The sequence below is a fragment of the Protopterus annectens genome, chromosome 11.part0 (assembly GCF_019279795.1).
Source record: "Protopterus annectens isolate FY-2018-M chromosome 11.part0, PAN1.0, whole genome shotgun sequence".
NCBI lineage: Eukaryota > Metazoa > Chordata > Ceratodontiformes > Protopteridae > Protopterus > Protopterus annectens.
Genome location: NC_056745.1, coordinates 1,248,409,111 through 1,248,427,694, shown reverse-complemented (window position 1 = coordinate 1,248,427,694; position 18,584 = coordinate 1,248,409,111). Strand labels below are relative to the sequence as shown.

The following is an 18,584-nucleotide window of genomic DNA, read 5'->3' as shown; positions in this document are numbered from 1 at the left end:
GTCCCCTTTTACATGGTTAGTGTATTCTTCAATACCATTGTTTGTATCTCCTTCCCTTTTTCTGTTTATTAAAAAACAAAACAAAAAGTTCATTTTTCTATCTAGAAAATTTTTTGTCAAAATGTCTGAAAAAACATTTGGTTTTAAGAAGTGCCAGAAGTGCGGTCATAAGTTGCCTCTTTCTGACTCTCACACCTTGTGTGTTTATTGTCTAGGCCCTGAGCACCTTTAGAAAGATTGACATCTGTAAATCTTTTAATCCTCAAGCCATAGTGTTCACCGAATACTCACAGCCCCCCACACTCCCCACTAATTATATATACCAACTCCATAATCGTGCTACAGTGGAGAAAGGGCAGATTTCCTTACCCCTACCATACCAATAAGTATGTACTATGTTCCATTTTGGTTATGCTGGCCAGCTATAATCGTTTGATGATATTATTTATGATCATATGGCCAGAAATTCAGTTCCTCTGATATGTTTACAATGAATGCCCATTTCAGGAATGTGACATTCAATGGCTAAACATAGTCCACCACTGGGAGAATCACGGATGGATGCTGTACTACATGACTGACCCCCCCCGGTCCCCTCTGTGTGTATCCCCCAACCCCCAAATTTCTACAGAAAGTATCCCTGTTGAAGAGTAAAGTCATCCTTGTTTCCCCTTAATGGCCTCAGCAAATTTGGTGCCCCTTTCTTTGGCCTCATCTACTCTACCTTCCTTAGATTTTGCATCCAATTCCAGACCTTCTTTCTCACCTGACAGACATGATTCACCCGGATATCTCAAATGTAAAGCTGACTGCATAGTTTCTCCACTTCCATGTATAGCCAGACAACATATGCTTTCTTCCTGTGTTCATCATATACTTTTGTCTTCCCACACAGCTTCCATAAGAAAAGTTTACAGAAGTAAATGGAAAAGATTTGTTTTTTGGGGGCAGCAGAAACATGTTGACCCTTTTTCAGCACCAGCGCAAAGTGTCCTTAAAATTTTAGCAACAATTTTCAACAAAGGAGCCAGCACCTCAACTATTAGAGTACAACTAGCTGCCATCTATAATTTTCACATAGGGATTGAAAACTCCTCCTTGCCTTCATCAAACTTTGTAAGGCCTTTTTGAAAGGTGCCCTTCTTTTGAGACCTCCTTATTAGGATCCATCTCCACCACTGGTCTTAAATTTAGTATTACAGGCCTTAATTCACTCCCCTTTCGAATCAGCAGCAAAATGCAAACTTAAATTTTTGACCTGGAAATCTATATTTTTGGTAGTCATCACCTCTGCTAGAAGACTGGCAGAACTTCAAGCATTGTCCTCCAAACCTCCTTACTTAATATTTCATAGGGAGAGGGTAGCTTTACAAACAAGTTCTTCCCTCTTCGATAAGGTGGTGTCAGAATCCAACATCAACCAATCTATTAATCTGCCAGTTTTCTTTCCAAATTTTACAAGCAAAATTGAATACATTACACTCACTGGACATTCATAGGAATTACATTTTTACTTACACAGAATGAAGGACTTCAGAAAAACAGATTGTTTCCTTTTGCAGATTCCATGTTAGGCAAGCCAGTTACAAAAGTAACCGTAGCCAGGTGGCTGACTGACTGTATATCCTTTGACTATAACAAATTGGCCTTCTCCTTACCAAAACCTTTGAGAGCCTATTCAACCAGGTCCATGGCAACATCATCAGTATTTTTATCCAAGTCTTTCATGGACAATATATGTGCGGCTGCTACTTGGGCTAATCCTCACACCTTTATTATTCATTACAAATTAGATCTGCTGTTGAGGGAAAGAGCAGACTTCGGCTCACTTATGCTAAGAAATATCCTTCCTTAGAGTCCTCCTGGGATTTCAGGTAGCTGGGGACTCTGTCCCAATTTGTTGAGAGATGAATAAAATTGAAAATATCAGATAAGGAAGTTATGTACTCACCATAATGTTCCATCTGTGTTGTCCATTTCATTCTTCCTCAACTCCCGTCGACCAACCCCCTACCTTTGAACTAATGACTTCTAGAAGAGTGAGACCTTATAAAGGAATCACTGCTCCTTATGCTGAGCTACAGATATGTGTTTCTGTTACCAGGGTGCTAATATTTTTTGATACTGTAATCCAGCAAACAAGATCTGCAGCAGTAGCGTTGCTGCCTCACAGCAAGAGGTGCTCCCGTTCGATTCTCAGCTAGTGTGCGGAGAGTGCCTTCTGTGTGGAGTCTGCATGTCCTCCCTGCGTGTCGAGTGGCGTTCCGAAAGACATGCATGAATGGGCGTGCCTTCATTGAAGGTTAGGCATCGAGCTGGCAACTCGGCACCGTGAAAATCTACTGCCAATCATTAGCGGACCGGAGTTTCACTGTGGCGACCCCTAACCAGGAAAAGCCGAAAGACAACAACAATCCAGCAAACAAGATCTGATGTATGTTAGGGGAAAGAGCATTATAGGTAAAGGAGGAGCTTGAGAATTTTCTACTGGCCACGAGTTGTAAATAATGGCTGAGTCAGATCCAAGGATCGGATCCAAACCCAATTATTGAGGAAAAATTAAAATGGACAACACAGTAGAATGTTATGGTGGGTACATAACTGTTTCTTCCCCAACACATCTTCAACATTTGTCATCTGCCTGCAGAAAAATTCTTTGAAGACTGCTTGGGGTATAAAAATACCTGAGTAAACACTTCCAAGCAAAACTCCTAACTGTTCTAGACTTTATTGCATATTTGGGAGGCATACATATGTCCTTCCATTGTTTCCTTGTGAATTATTTATCCAGTCTCTCCTCTCAGTCTTTTCTAACCTCCTCTGATTGATTCCTAAAGTTATGCAGTATTTTATATGCCATACTGGTTATCCCATTTTTAACAGCAGCTTCTGCTCTAGATTCAGTTAAAAACTCTACCAGTTCAGGTCTTTCACTTAGGTTTTCCCTAACACTTTCTATTTGCCTATACTCTGATATCAGTCCATGGTAAGGAAGGTAGTCTCTGACCTGCAGTCCAGATGTCTTCTTGGCTTCTTCCCATTATATTACCTTTCCCTGTCAGTTATCTGTTCCCTGTATATTGGTTTCTTTACCAGTTTTTCCATTAAATTCCAATCCCCTCTTTCCTGGTGTGTGTGTGCCCCTAATTTGAGTCATCCAATCAGTAGAATCTCCTTTCTCCTTTTTCATGTTTGCTTAGTTCTTGGAATAATTTCTGCTACTTTATGAATATAATCATTTTTCTTTTATTTCTCCAAATCTTTTGGATTTATAATACTATGATGGGAATGGACCCCATTCCTAAGTCAAAGTAAGATTAAAGTTCATGAAATTAGTATTGTTTCAATCTTTGATGTCAGTCAAAAGTGCTTTTCACAGCACCCACAATGTGACTCCTTCTGCAATTCGTATGGGCTTACATGGATTGGTAACATACCTAAATACAATTATAGATTATTTTTTATAAGACCTGTTGCTCCTACTACTTTTGGAACTGTCTGGGAATCTGTTTTCCACATTGCTCTTGTTTCTGTCTGCAGATCCTGATATTTTATGACTTTGTGTCTTTCTGTACGCAAGACACTGTAGTCACTGGGTGTAGCGATTTTAATGATCAATGCTACTTTTGTCTTCTTTTCTTGGACCACTATATCCGGTTTTCTAGCATCTGTTTTTTGAACTGTTTGTAATGGGTGATACCATGTCATATAAACTTCATCATTTTTCTATGATGCTTTGTGGCTCATGTTTCCAGTGTTTTTCATGCCACTTCAGTACCATAATGTTTGCACATTCCCCAGTGCAATAGTCTTGCCACATTATTATGCCTTTCAGTATACAGTCCTTCTGCCATTAGTATGTCACAACCAGCAACAAGTCGTGCGACTGTTTCCAATTCGGTTTTACAAAACCTACATTTATCTGCATCTCCCATATGTTCAATGGACTTTGTAAACCAGCGTGTACATAGCCCACTGTCTGGGCTGCCAGTATTAACCTTTCATGTCTTTGTTTGAATTCTCCTCTCCTTAACCATTCCTGCATTCATTCCTAATCAACATGAGGTTTTTCCAGAAGTTTCTATACTTGCACCTATATTTATGCTTTTTCCATGTTTTTTGCCTTCTCATCTAGTCCTTTACCTTAGATTCTTTCTTTTGTTTTTTGGCACATTCAGTTGCTGCCTGATTTTCTGATTTTTATCTGCTTCTGGTTTGATTTCCATTCCTGCTTGACGCAGATATGATTCTGCTAAATTAAGCAGAGAAGTCATTTTAGATTTATTCTCTTCATGTTTCAAATCTTTCACTACATTTGGGTCTTTTGAGGTCAGCAAATATGTGTGGAGTCCCACAATTGCAGATCTGTGCATGTAATCAATTTCAAGCAGGCCCATCCCTCCTTCAGAACGGGGAATATATAATCTTGGTATACACTGATTTTTATAAATCATTTGGTGAGCATGAAGCATCCTTCTTGTTTTCCTTTCTAATCTATCCAACATGTTTTGGGGCCAGTCCGTCACTCCAAAACTATAAGTTAGGACAGTAAGAGCAAATTGGTTTATAGCTTGGATTTTGTTTCTTGATGTCAGCACTGTTTTCAGAATTAATTTAAGTGTTCTAAAGTATTCCGTACTAAGTTTTATTTGCATTTGTTCATGTTTTATTGTTGATCCTTCATCAATTCCCAAATTTTTATACACTCCCACTTGCTCCAGTTCTTTTATATCACATTCTTATCCCAAACTAATGTTTTCCTGGTGCTGCAGTTTTCCTGCTTTAAAGGTTGCTTTTGCACACTTATCAAGACCAAATGACATTCTTATATCATCTGAAAAAGTTTTGACAAGCTGCAGCTGTGCTTTCAGTTCCACATCTGATGAGCTATACGGTTTTAAATCATCGACAAAGAGAAGATGAGAAGTCTTTACACTGTTTTCTAGGAGTCAAATTGTAGCCATGGCCTAAGCTGTTAAGTAAACAGCTTAATGGGTTAATGGCAGGGCAGAATAGCAACAGTGACAGAGAATCACCCTGGAATATCCCACTTTGAATTTTTATCCCTGGGATAATAATCTGTCCTTTATCATGGGTTAATTGTGATCTGCCACTGTTTCATGGTCACTGTAATGTAGTCGATCAGTGTAGGGTGTATCTTATACATTTTTAAGCACTTTTTTATCCGTGAATGTGGGATACTATCAAATGCTTTTTTATAGTCAATCCATGCCTGGATTAATTTGCCTGTTTTTCTCTTCAAATATCATTGGTGCTGCTCTTTTTGTATTGGTTAGTTTTGCTTTCTCCTTTGCTTAAATATTACACCATATTAAATCTCTTTCTTTCTCATGTCCATATTTCTTCAGATGTATCCTGATCTTCATGTTTCTCCTTACTTTGAGGACCCACTCCATCATGCTGTGATGTAACCTGTGTTAGACCTTCTACACCAAATCCTTCACTTCCCAGGCACTTCATAACTTCAATCTCTATTTTTTTTAACTTCTACTTTACTAATCTTCTTTTCTGTGTTCCATCTTTGTGATATGATTTTTTTTTATTGTGAAATGTTCCATATCCGTATGCCTTTGCCTGTATTTCTTTTCAAATATCTTTGGGGCTGCCTTCTTTATATTGATTAATTTGGCTTTCTCCTTTGCATAAATATTGCACCATATCAAATATCTCTTTCTTTCCCATGTCCATATTTCTTTTTTATACTTTTCAAGTATCTCTAGGTTTTGTTGTTTATATTTTTGCACTTCCTCGGATGCTTCTTTTTCCAAAACAGATTAAAGTTTCTTGATCTATATACTGTTTTTCACAAATCTGTTGTATTAATGAATGCAAATTTTCATTTGAAGCTTCTGACAGTTCTTCTTGAGGAAGTCTTTTTCTTTCCTGTAATTTCTCTCTTAATCATTCTATATATCTTGTGTCTGGAAATTCTGGGCTTTTTGCATAATAGTAACAATACATAATTTCTTTCTTATCCTCAGTAGTCCACTGTTTCATCTTTATGGCTCTTCTTTGGCCTATCAGTTTTTGTGGACCGCTACTTCCTTCTACAACAGAGGGGCCATCCTTCCCCTGGGCCTGGCCTGGCCCCATTGTAGGAATGTTTCCATATTTTGAGGATTCTAGACTGCCATTTTTTCCAGTCCCGGCACTAGTGTGCCTAACAGGTTTGGGCACTTTTTTATCCTGGGTGTTGTGCACCCAGCTATCTCTCAATTTTTGACCTACTTCTGTGCATGATGTATGCTATAGAAATACAGTCTATATGTCAGTGTCGCCTTGGTGAGATTTTGTAAAAACAGAGTCCACCTCACAAAGTTATTCACCAAGACTTGAGGATGAATTAAGTTTCAGCACTACTACTACTCCTTTGCTTGCTGACTTTTCATCTCTCCATTCGGATCCCTATAATAATGTTTTCAATCTTTTTTAATTTTTCCAAATCTTTTGGGCTTCTAATATCATGACTGGAATGGACCCCATTCCTAAGTCAAAGTATGATTAAAGTTTATGAAATTAGTATTGTTTTAATCTTTGATGTCAGCCAAAAGTGCTCTTCACAGCATCCTCAATGTGGCCAGTAATGACTCCTTCTGCAGTTCATGCAGGGTTACATGGATTGGTAACATATCTAGACACAGTTGTAGATTCTTTTTTATAAGACCCATTGCTCCTACTACTATTAGAACTGTCTGGGTATCTTTTTTCCAACTTGCTTTTGTTTCTGCCTTCAGATCCTGATATTTTATGACTTTGTGGCTGTACGTCAGACACTGTAGTCACTGGCTGTAGCAATTTCAGTGAGCAATGCCACTTTTGTCTTCTTTTCTTGGACCACTATATCTGGTTTTCTAGCATCTATCTTTTGAACTGTTGGTAATGGGTGATCCCATGTGATATAAACTTCATCATTTTCTGTGATACTTTGTGGCTCATGTTTCCAGTGTTTTTCAGCCACTTCAATACAATAATGTTTGTACAATCCCCAGTGCAACAGTCTTGCCACATTATTATGCCTTTCAGTATACAGTCCTTCTGCCATTAGTGTGTCACAAGCAGCAATGAGGTGTGTGACTGTTTCCAATTCTGTTTTACAAAACCTACATTTGTCTGTTTCTTCCACATGTTCAATGGACTTTGTAAACCAGCATGCATTTAGCCCATTATCTTGGGCTGCCAGTATTAACCTTTCATGTATTTGTTTAAATTCGCCTCTCTTTAACCATTTCTGCATTCGTTCCTGATCAACATGAGGTTTTTCTAGAAGTGCTGTATTGCTGTTGTTATTCTCCTTAAGGATCTGCATACAAAATCCAACTCTCTCCTTACTACCTGAATTTCCCTTCTGCTTCATCATCATGTCTTTATACTTTGAATTGCAGCTTTCTGCTTGTGTTATGTAGATGAGCCTTAACTATGTAGCTCTAAAATATCCCTTCAAATCAGGTTGTCCTAAACCATCTTGTCATGTTAGAAGGCTGAACTTATCCCTGTTGACCTTTGCCGTCGTCCCCTCCCAGATAAAACCATTCTGCTCTTTATTAATTACTACCCACAACATCTAATCTGGTTCATAAAAATATGCCTGGCCTTTATATAAAACTAAAGTGACTGAAAAGATTTTCACTGCTTGTATTCATTCGTATCCATAAACAAGAGCTTCCAGATTCTCAGTTTTTTGTATTCGCTTTTCTTTTGTCTCTTCCCACAAATCTTTAGCTGCTATAACAGAATCCTTTTTGATCTATCCGTCTAAATACTTCATTTTATCATGTCCCATGACTTTAGATATTGCTGAAGCAGTTCACGTGTGGGTACATAGTTTACAACTATAACCTTTTTTGTCTTCATTAATTTTATATCCCAACAAAAGTATAACTGTCCCAGAATGTTCAGCAACACTGAGATGTCTTTTTTGGTTTTATCAGGTAACAAAAAAATATAGTCTGCAAATGAAACCAACTTGTCTTGATTACCACACCAATTACATCCTTGAATTCTGAGTCCCTTATTTTCTTTGTCCATAGCTCTAAATATATGTCAAATAAAGGGGAAAAAGGGCACCCCTTCCTGGTTCCTCTGTTCAGACCCTCATATGTGTATCTTACTAATTAACCATATTATTGTGTCAGGGACTGCAAATTCTTCCATTGCCCTACTCATAAAATCCCAGCTGTTTCTATCGAATGCTTTGTCTGCATAAAGACCCACTATCAGTAGCAGTATTTTTTGCATTCTGCTTCCCTCTGGATCATCATTGTTCTATTAGTGTTGTCAAATGTTTTCTTCCTCTCCACACTATCATATTGATCCATATCTATCAGTTTTAGAAACACCTTTGCCATTCTTTTAGCTGTTATAGATATTAACACTTTATAATCATGGTTTAACATTGAAATGTCCCTATATGAAGCTGTGCCGTATGGGTCTTTCACATCTTTAGGTATTACAGCCACCACAGCTTTCTTCCAGGATGTTGAGTGCTTCCCCTCCTTTTAAAATACTGTTAAACAAAACTTTTCAGATATTTATTGCTTTTTTTCCTCCTAGCTTACAAACTTCTACAGGAATACCATCTATTCCTGCACACCTTCCTGCAGATTGAGTATGCGTCACCAATATTTTTATCACATCTCCTCCTATCCTGTCAATTGTTGAACCTCATCTACCTCTAACTTTTCCATCCTTAAGTCTTCCATAAATATTTCCACTTGTGCTTTTTCTTCATTTCCACATTCCTCTGTTTATATAAATGTTCATAATATTTCCGAAATATGTCTAATACCTCTACAGGATCGCTGATTAATTTTTCTTGCTATAGGCTGCCTAAGTTTGGTAACAACCCTTTCTACTTACACTTGCGTAAGTCATTGTGCTAAACATTTTTGTGATCTGAAGTTATTATCAAAAACAGTTGCTTAACTGCAATATTTGTAAAATCATGCATTTTATCTAAGTACTCACTTATTTTCTCTTTAGCACTCTGCATTTGTGCCTCTTCTTTTTCTGTGAAATTCCCCGTATTCTGCAATATTTTAACCATTGTCAACCCCTCTAAATAATTCTTGTTACTTCTTAACCATATCAATTTTCTTTTATCTGTAGTCTATTTTTAAATTCCACTTTCATTTTATCCCACTTACTAGCTATAACTTCTGACAAAATTTATATCTTTCCTAATAACTCTCAAATAATTTTCATTACCCATTCCTTAAATTCCTCCCCATGTGAGAGTGTTCAATCTCGCCGTTTGTTCTTACACACGGGTTCGGAGCCGATCCTCGGCTCCGAGTCGGCCGCATAGCAAAGCTCTGCATCTTAGAGAAGCTTGAGACCAGGCTATATCCCACAATCCTCCCTGCCATTACTCAGATCTAGTTTGCTGCTGCAACGGGTCACATCGTTCAGAGAGCTCGGACCAGAGAAAACTGTTGTTAGACAGATAAGATAGTTTCTTTTTTGTTGTCAAAAGTTCTTATATTCCTATAGTTTTTTGATATTTTATTTTCTATCCTATAGTGTGTGTGTGTGTATATTGTAGTTAGTTTTTTTATAGGTTTCCCTTTTGGGGCCTACCCTTCTTTAACCTATAGCTTTAATTCTTCCTAATATTAGCTAGTGTTAAATTCTCTCTTCTTTAATTAAAATGTCTGAAAAAGCCAAGTCTGGTTTTAAAAGGTGTCAGTGTGGACAGGAAATGTCCATCACTGACAACCACACTTCCTGTGTCTACTGTCTTGGCCCTCTCCACTTGCAAGAGGATTGCTCTATATGCCATTCCTTCAGTGGGAGGGTCATGACAGATAGACACAGGAAACTTATTGACAGGGGACTTCTCAAGCCTGCCTTCCAGGAGGCCTTGGACAAGTCTGACCAGGCTTCTAAGTCCTCGAAGGGGTCGAAGATGTCGGAGCCCATGTCATCGGCTCCGAGTACATCTTCTAAAGTTCGTTCGCCACGAGCCTCGAACGTTTATCTCTCACTGAGCCCCAGGTCTTGGAACCGGTGTCGGAACTACCACCACCGTCTATTCTTCGGTCGGTGCTATCTTCAGCACCTTCGACCCGATCTTCAAGACCATTATCCGATACTGATGTGGATCGTGTCGTGCAGAAACTTATGGAGAACACGGCCCTTTCCAAATTGATTGCAGTTTCCTCCCAATTGGTGTCGAAACTAGAAGGCCTTCCCTTATCTCCAACAGGTCCTCCTTCGAGACCCATCCAGTCTTCTGAGCCGGAAGAGGATGAGCCGATGATAGTGGAGCCCTTGGTGCTGAAACCGTCCATTGCACGATCGATACCATTTACCTCGACTCCATCTCTCCTTGGTTCCGGGACCGAGAGTCGTACCGACCTTTCGGTGCCGACTCTCCCTCTCGGGGCCTCGGCGCAGATCGGCTCGGCTCCGTCCTTGGGGTCGAGACCCATGGGCCCCGTGTCTCAGATTCTTCCATGTTCTTCGGAACTGGGGGAGTCTTCGACCCGAGGTTCAGGGTTTTTGACCTTATGAGGAAGGTTTTGTCTACACAGACAACCACTTCATCGGACGCGTCTTCTCCCTCCCTTAAGGAGCCGCTCTCTGTTTCTGTTCCCACGACACATCCAAAGCATGGAGCACCATTGTCTCAGCCATCCCTAGAGGACGCCCCCTGTTCCTCGGAGGCCTCACCGGAATCTCCCTCCGATGAGGTTCCGAGGAAAAGATTGTGCAAGAGGAGGCACTTAGATTCCCCACAGGAATCTCTAACTTCTGACACTGACTTGGATGAGTCAGAGGGGTCCCCAAAATCCCCCTCCGAGGATGTCTCATTTGCAGACATCTTGGAGATATTAAAACAGAGGGGTGATTGGCAGTCCCTAGCCCCCACTGAGGACGAGTCGGTGTTGCTGAAGGCATTTGGTGCTCAACCTTCTACCTCCTGGGTTACTCCGCCCTTCGATGAGTTAATGGATTTGATTGCTCGAAGGGCGTGGGAGACACCGGACACAGTGGAACCGGTCCCTCGAAAACCAAATAAATTTATTACCGCTCCCCAGGACAAGACTTATCTCACCAAAGGAGTCCTGGTTGACGCTATGGTGGTGGCCGCAGCCACTAAAAAGGAGATGTCAGAGTCTTCCTCTTCTGTTCATCCTCCTAATAAGGATTCTATGACTATGGACAGATACGGGAAGCACGTTTTTAGTTCAGCGACTTTTTCCATGCGTTCGCTAAACTATTTGACACATTTTACATGACTACAGAGGGATCTCATCAAGGAGCTGAGAGATACCCTCCAGGGTAACACAGATGCTGCTGTTTCAGATAAGGTAACAGCACAACTTAACACCCTTACCTCCGTAGTGAACTCGTCCATGAGGCTCATCTCGTATGCGGCTGAAGGGTCGAGTAGGGCTGCAGCTTCAGCGATTGCTCTATGAAGACAATCCTGGATGTGGCTGTGCTCTTTTGCGGAAGCCTTCAAGTCTTCTTTCGCCAATGCCCCCTTTGATGGTGTCACTCTTTTTGGGCCCAAAGTGAAAGAGACATTAACTCGGTGTGAGCAGGAAGGAAAGACTCTGTCTGCTGTCGGAGTCTGTTTTTCCGTACCATCTAGACCGTACTCCAAAGGGCAGCGAGGTGGAAAAATGTGGTTCCGTAGAACTCAGGGATCTTTCCAGGCCACACAGAGTGACCCCCCCCAGAGGCAGAGGGGGGGGGCAGACATGGAAGACGCTGCCCTGGCGGCAGAGGGGTTCCACAGAACCAAGGCGACAGGGATACTATCCCTGGTAAGCCTTTCCAGCACTCCTGAATTGGGGCCCGACTGTCCTGCTCTGGAGGCAGTCGGGGGTCGCTTGGCTTTATACCCACAGGCCTGGCTAACTCTCACCTCAGACTCCTGGGTAAAAAGCATTGTAACCAGAGGATACAATATACCCTTTATGTCAACTCCACCCCAACAAAGAAGGTCTCCAGATGTGCCACCCCGTCTGCGAGGCCCAACAGCAATAGAAATTTCAAAGCTGCTCAAAAAAAAGAGTCATTCAGCCAGTCCCGGTGGACCAAAAAGGATCCGGAACTTACTCAAGGTTCTTTTTAGTTCCGAAAAAGACAGGGGGCTGGAGACCCATTTTGGATCTCAGCAATCTCAGTACCTTTGTGAAGAAGGAAAAGTTCCGGATGGTAACGCTTCAATCGATCCTTCCATTTTTGCAGAAGGACGACTGGATGTGCTCGATAGATCTCAAGGACGCGTACTACCACATCAAGATGGCCAGAACGTCCAGAGATCACCTGCGCTTCCGGCTGGGAGCCAGTCATTTTCAATTTCGACCCTCACAGCATATTTCATTCATCGGAGTGGACCTAGATACGCGCTTAACATTGGTAAAGCTCCCTCAAGTAAGGGCTTCATCCCTCAAGGAACAGGTTCTTCTTCTACTGCAATGCAGGAAAGCCCCGGCCAAATTGGTGTTGAAGGTTTTGGGACTCATGGCAGCGTCCCTGATTGCAGTTCCCATGGGAAGATTGCACGTGAGGCTCCTCCAATGGCTGCTGTTCATGCAGTGATCATTCCAGCAGTTACCCCTAACGCACAAGATTCTGATAACAGATTCTTGCAAGCGAGACCTCTCATGGTGGGTGTCCAGCCAGGATCGCACTATGGGTCGTCCATTTGTTCTACCGAATCCAACGGCCACTATAACCATGGATGCTTCCCTGATAGGGTGGGGGGGGACTTTTTCAGGGAAGAACAGTCCAAGGGGAATGGTCCAACATGGAGTACAACCTGCACATAAATGTTCTGGAAATGAGGGCGGTGCTCTTGGCATTGCAACACTTTCAAACCCTCCTACCTTTAGGAACAGTAGCAGTTCAGACAGACAACATGTCTGTAGTCTGGTACATAAACAAACAAGGGGGAACCAGATCTTATCCATTATGCAGAAAGGCCATGAGAATTTGGAAATGGGCAGAGTCCACAGGTCGCTTTCTGATAGCAACGCACATCCCGGGGTCATCCAACGTCATTGCGGACAGGTTGAGCAGAGCCATCCTGTTACCTCACGAGTGGTCCCTCAAACTACAAGTGGCGGAAGGAATTTTCCACAAATGGGGCCAGCCTTGCTGCGATCTATTCGCCTCCCCGATGAATGCCAAATGCAGAAGCTATTTTGCCCTTCTACCCCCTCCAGGGGATGTCCCCAGGGACGCACTGATACACGATTGGCCCCCGGGTCTCCTATATGCATTCACACCTACCCCCTTGATTCCCAAATTTCTTCAGAAAGCCATGAACCTGGAAAGGACAATTATACTCATAGCCCCATTCTGGCCTCGACAGATATGGTTCCCCTTTCTTCGAGCCCATCAAACAGAGGAACCGTGGATCCTGGACCCAGTACCAGATCTACTGACACATTCGTCGGGAGTTTTTCACCCGTCTCTTCTATCCCTCAAACTAGCAGCTTGGCTGCTGCACTTCCCCGCCTAGCCAGGTCTGATCTACTTTCTCCGGCAGTTCAGCGCATTTTGGTTGCCTCTCATAAGGCTTCCACCACAAAACTCTACAAGAGTAAATGGAAACGCTTTGTGTACTGGGCATCTAGTCAACACTTGGACCCCCTGGTTGCTCCTTTACATAAAGTTCTAGAATTTCTTTCCATCCTTTTCCACGAAGGAGCCTCTACTTCCACACTAAGAGTACAGTTGGCGGCCATATCCAACTTCCATGTTGGTGAGGACGGTTCTTCTATTATGTCCCACAGGCTTTGTAAGGCTTTTATGAAAGGTTCCTTCCATCTTTGACCGCCCGTCAGAGACCCTTTATTCCCATGGAATTTAAATTTGTTGTTGTCACAACTAATGTTGCCACCCTTCGAACCAGCCTCTTCTTGCCTCCTGAAGTTTTTGTCGTGGAAGACTCTTTCTTGTAGCGGTTACTTCAGCTCGGAGAGTGTCAGAGCTGCAAGCACTGTCAATTAAACCGCCTTACTTAATTTTTCACCCAGATAGAGTTTCTTTACGAACAAATCCTTCCTTCCTTCCTAAGGTATGTTCTGTCATAAATATTAATCAGTCCATTGAACTCCCTACTTTCTTCAAAAACCATACCAGCAAGTTGGAATATATGCTGCACAAGTTAGATGTCCACAGACAGCTAAGATTTTATTTAGACAGGACTAAAGACTACAGAAAAACAGATCAACTTTTTCTTGCATTTGCAGACAATAAAAAGGGCATGGCAGTTACAAAACGTATGCTTTCTAAATGGCTTACTGATTGTATAGCCTTTGTGTATTCTAAGTCAAATCAGGCCTTGCCCACCAAACCAAAAGGCCATTCTACTAGGTCCGTCTCCACTTCCTTGGCTCATGCAGCTCGCCTGCCTTTGTACATGATTTGTGCAGCAGCCACGTGGTCTAAACCACATACTTTCATCGCTCATTGTAGGGTTGACAAAGCCTCCAAAGACAGGACATCTTTTGGTTCCACTGTGCTCAGGAACGTTCTTCCATGAGTCACTCAGGGTGACGGAGCTAGAGACGCTACCCGTGTGTAAGAACAAACGGCGAGATTGAACACTCTCACATAAAGAAGTTATGTTCTTACCATAACGTTCCATGTGGAGTGTTCATTTCGCCTTTGTTCTTACATTCCCCCCCTTCCCTCCCTCACGTGTTTGGAAGAACGAGTAGGACTAGAGTCTGGTCCACATGTCTTTACCTCTTCTGGGTATATTTCGTTACCCTCAGTTAATTTGTCAGTGAGATGGTGTCTCTGAATTTTTGTGGCAGTATGTAGCCTTAGCACCTCAGGGTTATTGTTAGTCTGGTTTGCTTGCAAACTAGATCTGAGTAATGGCAGGGAGGATTGTGGGATATAGCCTGGTCTTGAGCTTCTCTAAGATGCAGAGCTTTGCTATGCGGCTGACTCGGAGCCGAGGATTGGCTCCGAACCCGTGTGCAAGAACAAAGGCGAGATGAACACTCCACATGGAACGTTATGGTAAGAACATAACTTCTTTTTTCGTCCGGTAGGTGTGGAAGCACCAGTGTCTCATTTTCACTTCATTACCCTACATCCACTGTGAAATATAATTTCTGTCCAGTCTAGCCTGTTTTTTTTTTTTTTACCTTGGGGAATAATATGTAAATTTTCTCAAAGTTCCTACTACTGAAGTCATGTCTTCTATACCAGATATTTTCAGGAATCTACCTTCTAGGTATTTTCCCTTCTAGGTCCCCCATATACATCTTCACTGTTGCAAATCAAGTTCCAGTCTCCACCTATAAGTGATATTCCCTGCTGAAAGTTGATTATTTCTAAAAAAAAAATGTCATAAGCTCTATAATAGCAGTTTGAGGTAGAATATAAATACATGCCAGTATAATCCTCCTCCCTTGCCAGTGGCCTGTTGCTACCACAAATCTACCATTACTATCTTTTTTCATCTTACATCTCATTGCAACTTCTGAATCAATTATATAAGTGCTACTGTTTTTCTTTGTCCTTAATATTCTACTGAATATACATCCTGAAATCCTTTCTTTATCAAATTCACATACTCATTTCTTTCAGTATGTATCTCCAGTGGCATTGCTATTTGTACTCTGCATTTCTTAATGTAATTCACTACTCTTACTTTTTTGTCTATATCTGTGAGACCATTTGTGTTCCAAAATGATATGTTTAGTGTAGCCATTATGATAAGAAGTTATTTCCCACCTATTATATATGACAGACATATGTCTGTTTCCAGCTTTTGTGTTACATACACTGACTAATGTTTTCTAGGTTGATCTTTTACCCAGTTGTTTCTTGTCATTTTTATTTTAACCTATGCCACATTTTACAAGAGACTGGTTTCATGAAAACCCTTGAACAGAAAAACAAATACCCCCCAGAACACCCCATAACCTACTAACTTAACATAAAACACACAAAAAATGTATAAAATAATGAAGTTTAAACTTCTTGTTAGGAAATATTGTCCCAATTTGAGCATGCACACACAGGCATTTCTTAACCTGACATTAAAATTATCCATGATAAGATGCATGTTACAGAGTGGTCCTACTTGCACTAATTGCTGTCTTTTCTTGTCTTATCTTCATTCCCAATCCAAATGTGAAAAAAGCAGTGTACATGCTCTCAGAAAACATTAACCTTAGGTTTAAAAAAGTGCACTTTCTTTTATTGCTAGCCCCTATAGTCAGTTTATCTCCATGGAAACACAAGTACAAAATGTACAGCTGCCCTCATCTCAAAGCCTGTTAATTTACACTGAACATTTATTTTCCAAAGGAGAATGTTTCATTACATTCAGTGTCCTCTTATTTGTTTACTTACACAAAAAAAAATATTAGATTAAGCCAAGGGCCTTAATCCAGACATTCACCTATGCAAAAGTAAGATAGAACATATCACTACATATATTATAATCTATGCACTTTTACACCCCAACCCCAACCCAACAATTTAAGATTACAGCATATTAACCAAAACATGCTTTTGTCCAACCTTTTATAGTATCTTTTTACATTATAATGCCTGCACTTCTTAAAACTAAAAAATGAGGAAAAGGCACTTGTTTAATTTAGTATCTTTATCACATACATCACAAGATGCTTTACTATGTAACATGCAATTTATATCATGAAATGTTTTATACAAATACTATTAAGAACAAAAATTGTTTAACTTGCAGTTGCTTTTCTTTCTTTTTCCTTCCCTTTCCCTTCAATATGATTAATGACGTGCAGTGAGGTATATGCATTTCAGTCCCTCAGAAGTTTAACAGAATCAACAAAAGTCCAATGTTTAGCCTTTTTCTTGTAAAGTCATATTTCACAAATGTGATTGATGCTTTATAGTCTCACATTTATTCACTAATTTCAGTGTTGCTGTTTTTTTTCCTGTTCATCTCCATCTGCCAGTCTCAGACTCCAGTTCAAGTCCAGTGTAGTCTCTCAATTCTTCTAGCTGGCTCCTGTATTTTTTTTCTGTTTCTCAAGCATTTTCCTTTGGAATGTTGGAAAAAAATGTTTTGCTGGGAAAGTCTGTCCATGAGCTTTATTATCAGAAGAATTAGGAGAAGAGGCCTGTTCTGTTTGATGGTTCACTTTTTGTTGGACAAACTTTTATATTTCTTCCTTAGCCTGTTCTACATACAAAAATTACTTTGATCCTCCAATAACAAAATATTCTGAAGACAGCTGGGTATAACATCTTGAAACTCTCACCTGCATCTTGACATTTCCTGATTTTTGGGAAAAATTTGCTTCTCTTCTTTGTGGTGTACAGTGAGCAATCATTTACCACAAACACTCTACTTTCTCAAATTTTTAATAGTGTGCCCTTGTGCCACAATTTTGTCAGGATTGACTCTTTCTGCTGGTAAGATTGCAGCTTTATTAATACACTTCTTGGCTGCTTTCCTGTGGCCAGGTTTAGAGCAAACATATGATGTGCCCTTTGAATTAACAGATATTACTGTGGAGTACCAGTCCAGTTGCTTATTTGTACTGTTATAAAATTAATATATTCTGTTCCTTCCAGTTTCACCAGTACAGCAGAAAATCTCAGGTTTCACTGTGTGCTTTGTCCTCTTAGCTCTACCATTTTTTTGATACAGCTCGTCTTGATCATACTCAGCCAGCCTTTCTTCATTTGACCTCTGATTTTTGCAGTTGTATCAGTTCACCTAAATAGCATTTAAAGCCTCTTCCATTTTTCCAGCCTTTTGTTATTTGAGTTGATATACTCCTTCAGTGTTTCATTTATTTTAATCATCTCTGAGCACATTTTATTATTTCCCTCTAGTTTACCGGAATCCAAGTCTTGCACCAGAGCTAGAGCTTTAACTCCTGTATACTGAACAGCACAGGATTCTTCCCAGTATTTCCTCTTCTCCTCTTCTAATTGATTTTCTTTCAGGCTATCTTACGTTTCTTCTTTGCTGGTATCCAGGCAGTGTACTTACTAGCCATTAACTGAATTTACTAAAACTTGTAGAGTTTCAGGCCCTTATTTCTCAGTTTCTTTTTTCAGATTTGGGAGAGCTGAAATCAAGATGTTGACCAGTGTGCAGCTATCTTGGAAGAACATTAATGGGATCGACACAAGGTGCTGTGCTGCCTGCTCATCAAGTTTACTTTTAGACTGTACAACAGCACAGTGAAAGCTGATCAAATAGCCTTATATTCTGGTATTCTAATATCAGTGAATTACAAACCTGTTACAGAAGCAGAATTGTTGTTCAAATCCTGTTTTCACCAAATGCAGTATTCTATGCTATAATTTCTGAAATACCCATTTTGATTATACATCAAGATGTTATAATATCTGAATGTTTTATGTCACAGTATTGTTATCTTAGTTATTTTATGCCAAGATGAGAAAGATCCATTTAAGGGTAGCTGAATATTTTTTCTCAAGAGGCTCCTGCATTGCTGCATACTTAAAAATTAAAAGCAGTAAGATGTGCTCCATTACAATTTTGGTTAAAATGACGTGATTACTTTCTGAAGAAGAAAAAATACAATCAATGTTTCCATTTAATAAGAGGACAAGAA

At 40.5% G+C, this 18,584-nt stretch overlaps 1 protein-coding gene across 1 annotated transcript in view; it reads left to right on the top strand.

Moving 5' to 3' along the window:
• SCUBE1 (signal peptide, CUB domain and EGF like domain containing 1) overlaps window positions 1-18,584 on the top strand; it is a 4,299,807-nt gene that overhangs the window by 4,182,560 nt on the left and 98,663 nt on the right. The window lies entirely within an intron of this gene.